This window comes from Oncorhynchus mykiss, chromosome 14, assembly GCF_057628025.1.
Source record: "Oncorhynchus mykiss isolate SJ-2025 chromosome 14, ASM5762802v1, whole genome shotgun sequence".
Taxonomy (NCBI): domain Eukaryota; kingdom Metazoa; phylum Chordata; class Actinopteri; order Salmoniformes; family Salmonidae; genus Oncorhynchus; species Oncorhynchus mykiss.
The window spans coordinates 41,695,436-41,702,935 of NC_143035.1; positions in this window are offsets into that span (position 1 = coordinate 41,695,436).

Below are 7,500 nucleotides of genomic sequence, written 5' to 3' on the forward strand. Positions count from 1 at the left end.
TGCTAGGCGCGTGCAGCGGAGCATATCAGAATGTCATCGATATACTCCACTGCCAGGGTACGAAAGTCCATCGGAACTCCTGGTTCCTCGTCCCCTGCCTCAGGTGGAAGAGACATTCAGTGGCGGGTGAAATCCTCAAAGTGGTCCAGCATCTCCTTCTCCCCACAGCGGTGGCCCACTTTCCCCGAGAGACAGGAGATGAGGGCGGACACCCTTTCACGGCCCAAAGGAGCCGGGTGGACGGACGGAATTCTTACTGGTTGGTAGGTGATCAAATACTTATGTCATGCAATAAAATGCTAATTAATTACTGAAAAATCATACAATGTATTTTCTGGATTTTTGTCTCTCACAGTTGAAGTGTACCTATGATACAAATTACAGACCTCTACATGCTTTGTAAGTAGGAAAACCTGCAACATCGGCAGTGTATCAAATACTTGTATATATATTATTCAATAGGTCTCAATACAGGTGAATATATTCAATAGGTCCAGTCACAATAGAAGTAAATACATAATATTCAGTAGGACTGTGTGATGGCATTGAGTTGAGCTGGTTTAGGCTGATCTCATGGGGCTAGAGATGATTCCCTTCCATTTAGGACTTATTTTATTGTACTAATTAACAACATTTGCATAGAAGTAGCTTATTATATAGAAGTAGCTTATTATACAGAAGTAGCATATTACATAGAGGTGGCTTATTATATAGAAGTGGCTTATTATATAAAAGTGAATGAATAAGGTTTTTGGCAACAGCACGGCCAGGTAGACTGGGGACAGCAAGGAGTCATCATGCCAGGTAGTCCTGAGGCATGGTCCTAGGGCTCAGGTCCTCCGAGAGAGAGAAAGAAAGAGAGAATTAGAGAGAGCATACTTAAATTCACACGGGACACCGGATAGGACAGGAGAAGTACTCCAGATATAACAAACTGACCCTAGCCCCCCGACACATAAACTACTGCAGCATAAATACTGGAGGCTGAGACAAGAGGGGTCAGGAGACACTGTGGCCCCATCCGAGGACACCCCCGGACAGGGCCAAACAGGAAGGATATAACCCCACCCATTTTGCCAAAGCACAGCCCCCACACCACTAGAGGGATATCTTCAACCACCAATGTACCAGCCTGAGACAAGTCTGAGTATAGCCCACAAAGCTTTATCCGGGTAGCCGGAAAGTAGAGCATTGCAGTAGTCTAACCTAGAAGTAACAAAAGCATGGATTAATTTTTCTGCATAATTTTTGGACAGAAAGTTTCTGATTTTTGCAATGTTACGTAGATGGAAAAAAGCTGTCCTTGAAACATTCTTGATATGTTCGTCAAAAGAGAGATCAGGGTCCACAGCACAACCTAAGGGGGGGCGCCAACCCAGACAGGAAGATCACATCAGTGACTCAACCCACTCAAGTGACGCACCCCTCCTAGGGACGGCATGAAAGAGCACCAGTAAGCCAGTGACTCAGCCCCTGTAATAGGGTTAGAGGCAGAGAATCCCAGTGGAAAGAGGGGAACCGGCCAGGCACAGACAGCAAGGGCGGTTCTTTGCTCCAGAACCTTTCCGTTCACCTTCACACTCCTGGGCCAGACTACACTCAATCATATGACCCACTGAAGAGATGAGTCTTCAGTAAAGACTCAAAGGTTGAGACAGAGTTTGCGTCTCTCACATGGATAGGCAGACCATACCATAAAAAATGAACTCTATAGGAGAAAGCCCTGCCTCCAGCTGTTTGCTTAGAAATTCTAGGGACAATTAGGAGGCCTGCGTCTTGTGACCGTAGCGCACGTGTAGGTATGTACGGCAGGACCAAATCAGAGAGATAGGTAGGAGCAAGCCCATGTAATGCTTTGTAGGTTAGCAGTAAAACCTTGAAATCAGCCCTTGCCTTGACAGGAAGCCAGTGTAGGGAGGCTAGCACTGGAGTAATATAATCAAATTTTTTGGTTCTAGTCAGGATTCTAGCAGACGTATTTAGTACTAACTGAAGATTATTTAGTGCTTTATCCGGGTAGCCGGAAAGTAGAGCATTGCAGTAGTCTAACCTAGAAGTAACAAAAGCATGGATTAATTTTTCTGCATAATTTTTGGACAGAAAGTTTCTGATTTTTGCAATGTTACGTAGATGGAAAAAAGCTGTCCTTGAAACATTCTTGATATGTTCGTCAAAAGAGAGATCAGGGTCCAGAGTAACACAGAGGTCCTTCACAGTTTTATTTGAGACGACTGTACAACCATTAAGATTAATTGTCAGATTCAACAGGAGGTCTCTTTGTTTCTTGGGACCTAGAACTAGCATCTCTGTTTTGTCCGAGTTTAAAAGTAGAACGTTTGCAGCCATCCACTTCCTTATGTCTGAAACACGGGCTTCTAGCGAGGGCAATTTTGGGGCTTCACCATGTTTCATTGAAATGTACAGCTGTGTGTCATCCGCATAGCAGTGAAAGTTAACATTATGTTTTTGAATGACATCCCCAAGAGGTAAATATTTAGTGAAAACAATAGTGGTCCTAAAACGGAACCTTGAGGAACACCGAAATTTACAGTTGATTTGTCAGAGGACAAACCATTCACAGAGACAAACTGATATCTTTCCAACAGATAAGATCTAAACCAGGCCAGAACTTGTCCGTGTAGACCAATTTGGGTTTCCAATCTTTCCAAAAGAATGTGGTGAGCGATGGTATCAAAAGCAGCACTAAGGTGCAAAGCCTCGGTCGGATGCCATTAAAAGGTAATTTACCACCTTCACAAGTGCCGTCTCAGTGCTATGATGGGGTCTAAAACCAGACTGAAGCATTTTGTATACATCAGGAAGGCAGTGAGTTGCTGCGCAACAGCCTTTTCTAAAATTTTTGAGAGGAATGGAAGATTCGATTTAGACCGATAGTTTTTTATATATTCTGGGTCAAGGTTTGAATTTTACAAGATAGGCTTTATTACTGACACTTTTAATGAGTTTAGTACATGTTGGTACAGTTTGGTGGATAGAGAGCCGTTTATTATGCTCAACATAGGAGGGCCAAGCACAGGAAGCAGTTCTTTCAGTCGTTTAGTTGGAATAGGGTCCAGTATGCAGCTTGAAGGTTTAGAGGCCATGATTATTTTCATCATTGTGTCAAGAGATATAGTACTAAAACACTTGAGTGTCTCTCTTGATCCTAGGTCCCGGCAGAGTTGTGCAGACTCAGGACAACTGAGCATTGAAGGAATATGCAGATTTGAAGAGGAGTCTGTAATTTGCTTTCTAATGATCATGATCTTTTCCTCAAAGAAGTTCATGAATTTATTACTGCTGAAGTGAAAGCCATCCTCTCTTGGGGAATGCTGCTTTTTAGTTAGCTTTGCGACAGCATCAAAACTAAATTTCGGATTGTTCTTATTTTCCTCAATGAAGTTGGAAAAATAGGATGATCGAGCAGCAGTGAGGGCTCTTCAATACTGCACGCTACTGTCTTTCCAAGCTAGTCGGAAGACTTCCAGTTTGGTGTGGCGCCATTTCCATTCCAATTTTCTGGAAGCTTGCTTCAGGGCTCGGGTATTTTCTGTATACCAGGGAGCTAGTTTCTTATGAGAATTTTTTTTAGTTTTTAGGGGTGCAACTGCATCTAGGGTAATGCGCAAGGTTAAATTGAGTTCCTCAGTTAGGTGGTTAACTGATTTTTGTCCTCTGACTTCCTTGGGTAGAGTCTGGAAGGACATCAAGGAATCTTTGTGTTGTCTGTGAATTTATAGCACAACTTTTGATGTTCCTTGGTTGGGGTCTGAGCAGATTATTTGTTGCAATTGCAAACGTAATAAAATGGTGGTCCGATAGTCCAGGATTATGAGGAAAAACATTAAGATCCACAACATTTATTCTACGGGACAAAACTAGGTCCAGAGTATGACTGTGACAGTGAGTGGGTCCAGAGACATGTTGGACAAAACCCACTGAGTCAATGATGGCTCCGAAAGCCTTTTGGAGTAGGTCTGTGGACTTTTCCATGTGAATATTAAAGTCACAAAAATTAGAATATTATCTGTTATGACTACAAGGTCCGATAGGAATTCAGGGAACTCAATGAGGAATGCTGTATATGGCCCAGGAGGCCTGTAAACAGTAGCTATAAAAAGTGATTGAGTAGGTTCCTCAGTCCAGACTCCCAGTGGTTCCTCAGTCCAGCCTCCCAGTGGTTCCTCAGTCCAGACTCGCAGTGGTTCCTCAGTCCAGACTCCCAGTGGTTCCTCAGTCCAGACTCCCAGTGGTTAATCAGTCCAGACTCCCAGTGGTTAATCAGTCCAGACTCCCAGTGGTTCCTCAGTCCAGACTCCCAGTGGTAAATCAGTCCAGACTCCCAGTGGTTAATCAGTCCAGACTCCCAGTGGTTCCTCAGTCCAGACTCCCAGTGGTTCCTCAGTCCAGACTCCCAGTGGTTAATCAGTCCAGACTCCCAGTGGTTAATCAGTCCAGACTCCCAGTGGTTAATCAGTCCAGACTCCCAGTGGTTCCTCAGTCCAGACTCCCAGTGGTAAATCAGTCCAGACTCCCAGTGGTTATTAATCAGTCCAGACTCCCAGTGGTAAATCAGTCCAGACTCCCAGTGGTTCCTCAGTCCAGACTTCCAGACTCCCAGTGGTTCCTCAGTCCAGACTCCCAGTGAGTTCAGTTGTTCCACAGGACAGACTAGAGTCAGTATGAGAGAGGAGATAACATGACGCAGCCCAGGCTCCCAGTGGTTCCTCAGGACAGACTAGAGTCAGTATGAGAGGGGAGATAACATGATACAGTCCAGACTCCCAGTGGTTCCTCAGTCCAGACTCCCAGTGGTTCCTCAGTCCAGACTTCCAGACTCCCAGTGGTTCCTCAGTCCAGACTCCCAGTGGTTCCTCAGGATATACTAGAGTCAGTATGAGAGAGGAGATAACATGATACAGTCCAGACTCCCAGTGGTTCCTCGGGACAGACTAGAGTCAGTATGAGAGAGGAGATAACATGATATAGTCCAGACTCCCAGTGGTTCCTCAGGACAGACTCCCCGTGGTTCCTCAGGACAGACTAGAGTCAGTATGAGAGAGGAGATAACATGGTATAGTCCAGACTAGAGTCAGTATGAGAGAGGAGATAACATGATACAGTCCAGACTCCCAGTGGTTCCTCAGGACAGACTAGAGTCAGTATGAGAGAGGAGATAACATGATACAGTCCAGACTCCCAATGGTTCCTCAGTCCAGACTCCCAGTGGTTCCTCAGGACAGACTAGAGGCAGTATGAGAGAGGAGATAACATGGTACAGTCCAGACTCCAAGACTCCCAGTGGTTCCTTAGGACAGACTAGAGTCAGTATGAGTGAGGAGATAACATGGTACAGTCCAGACTCCCAGTGGTTCCTCAGGACAGACTAGAGTCAGTATGAGAGAGCATGATACAGTAGAGTAGATACAGTAGAGTCAGTATGAGAGAGGAGATAACAACTCAGCCCAGCCTCCCAGTGGTTCCTCGGGACAGACTAGAGTCAGTTTGAGAGGGGAGATAACACGATACAGTCCAGACTCCCAGTGGTTCCTCAGGACAGACTAGAGTCAGTATGAGAGAGGAGATAACATGATACAGTCCAGACTCCCAGTAGTTCCTCAGGACAGACTCCCAGTGGTTCCTCAGGACAGACTCCCCGTGGTTCCTCAGGACAGACTAGAGTCAGTATGAGAAGGGAGATAACATGGTACAGTCCAGACTAGAGTCAGTATGAGAGGGGAGCTAACATGATACAGTCCAGACTCCCAATGGTTCCTCAGGACAGACTCCCAGTGGTTCCTCAGGACAGACTCCCAGTGGTTCCTCAGGACAGACTAGAGTCAGTATGAGAGAGGAGATAACATGATACAGTCCAGACTCCCAGTGGTTCCTCAGGACAGACTAGAGTCAGTATGAGAGAGGAGATAACATGATACAGTCCAGACTCCCAGTGGTTCCTCAGGACAGACTAGAGTCAGTATGAAAGAGGAGATAACATGATACAGTCCAGACTCCCAGTGGTTCCTCAGGACAGACTAGAGTCAGTATGAGAGAGGAGATAACATGATACAGTCCAGACTCCCAGTGGTTCCTCAGGACAGACTAGAGTCAGTATGAGAGAGGAGATAACATGATACAGTCCAGACTCCCAGTGGTTCCTCAGGACAGACTAGAGTCAGTATGAAAGAGGAGATAACATGATACAGTCCAGACTCCCAGTGGTTCCTCAGGACAGACTAGAGTCAGTATGAAAGAGGAGATAACATGATACAGTCCAGACTCCCAGTGGTTCCTCAGGACAGACTAGAGTCAGTATGAGAGAGGAGATAACATGACTCTCCCTCCTCATGACTCCCCCTCCTCATGACTCCCCCTCCTCATGACTGCCCCTCCTCATGACTCCCCCTCCTCATGACTCCCCCTCCTCATGACTCTCCCTCCTCATGACTCCCCCTCCTCATGACTCTCCCTCCTCATGACTCCCCCTCCTCATGACTCCCCCTCCTCATGACTCTCCCTCCTCATGAGTTCCTCTCCTCTTGACTCTCCCTCCGTCACCTTGTGGAAACAGCAGCATGTGGGCACTTCTCCAAATCCATTGCCCATAATGCCTCACACCAACAGAAGGAAGGAAAACCCCTTATATAGCAGACACTGTATCCATAGCTACTTACAGTCATGTGTTCATACATTGTTGTATGAGTGGGCAGGAGTTGAACCCACAATCCTGGAGTTGGAAGTGCGTGCTGTACAAACTGGGCCACAGTCCAGGGCCTCAGATCTCATCCCAAATGGCAGCCTAGTCCCAACATAGTGCCCTTTGGCTCTCGTACCCTATTTCCTACATAGTGACTCTGGTAAGAAGTATTGCATAGGATGTCATTTCAGACTTCCCTGTTCCCTCTCATCCTGAAGTGAACCTCCTCTATGGAAATTCCACATTCCAGCTCTCCAGCGTTTTCCCGCTCTCTGTCTGAAGTACCTAGAGACTAGTGCCTTCTTCTGTCTCCTCTTCAAGTGCACCCTATTCCCTATATGTTGCACTACTTTTGACCAATAGAGCACTATGTAGGGCCAATAGAGCACTATGTAGGGCCAATAGAGCACAATGTAGGGCCAATAGAGCACTATGTAGGGCCAATAGAGCACAATGTAGGGCCAATAGAGCACTATGTAGGGCCAATAGAGCACTATGTAGGGCCAATAGAGCACAATGTAGGGCCAATAGAGCACTATGTAGGGCCAATAGAGCACAATGTAGGGCCAATCGAGCACTATGTAGGGCCAATAGAGCACTATGTAGGGCCAATAGAGCACTATGTAGGGCCAATAGAGCACTATGTAGGGCCAATAGAGCACTATGTAGGGCCAATAGAACACTATGTAGGGCCAATAGAGCACTATGTAGGGCCAATAGAGCACTATGTAGGGAATAGGGTGCCATTTGGGACACATTGAGGTGTGGGTGTAATTGACAAGATCAGGATGCTCTAGTTAGGA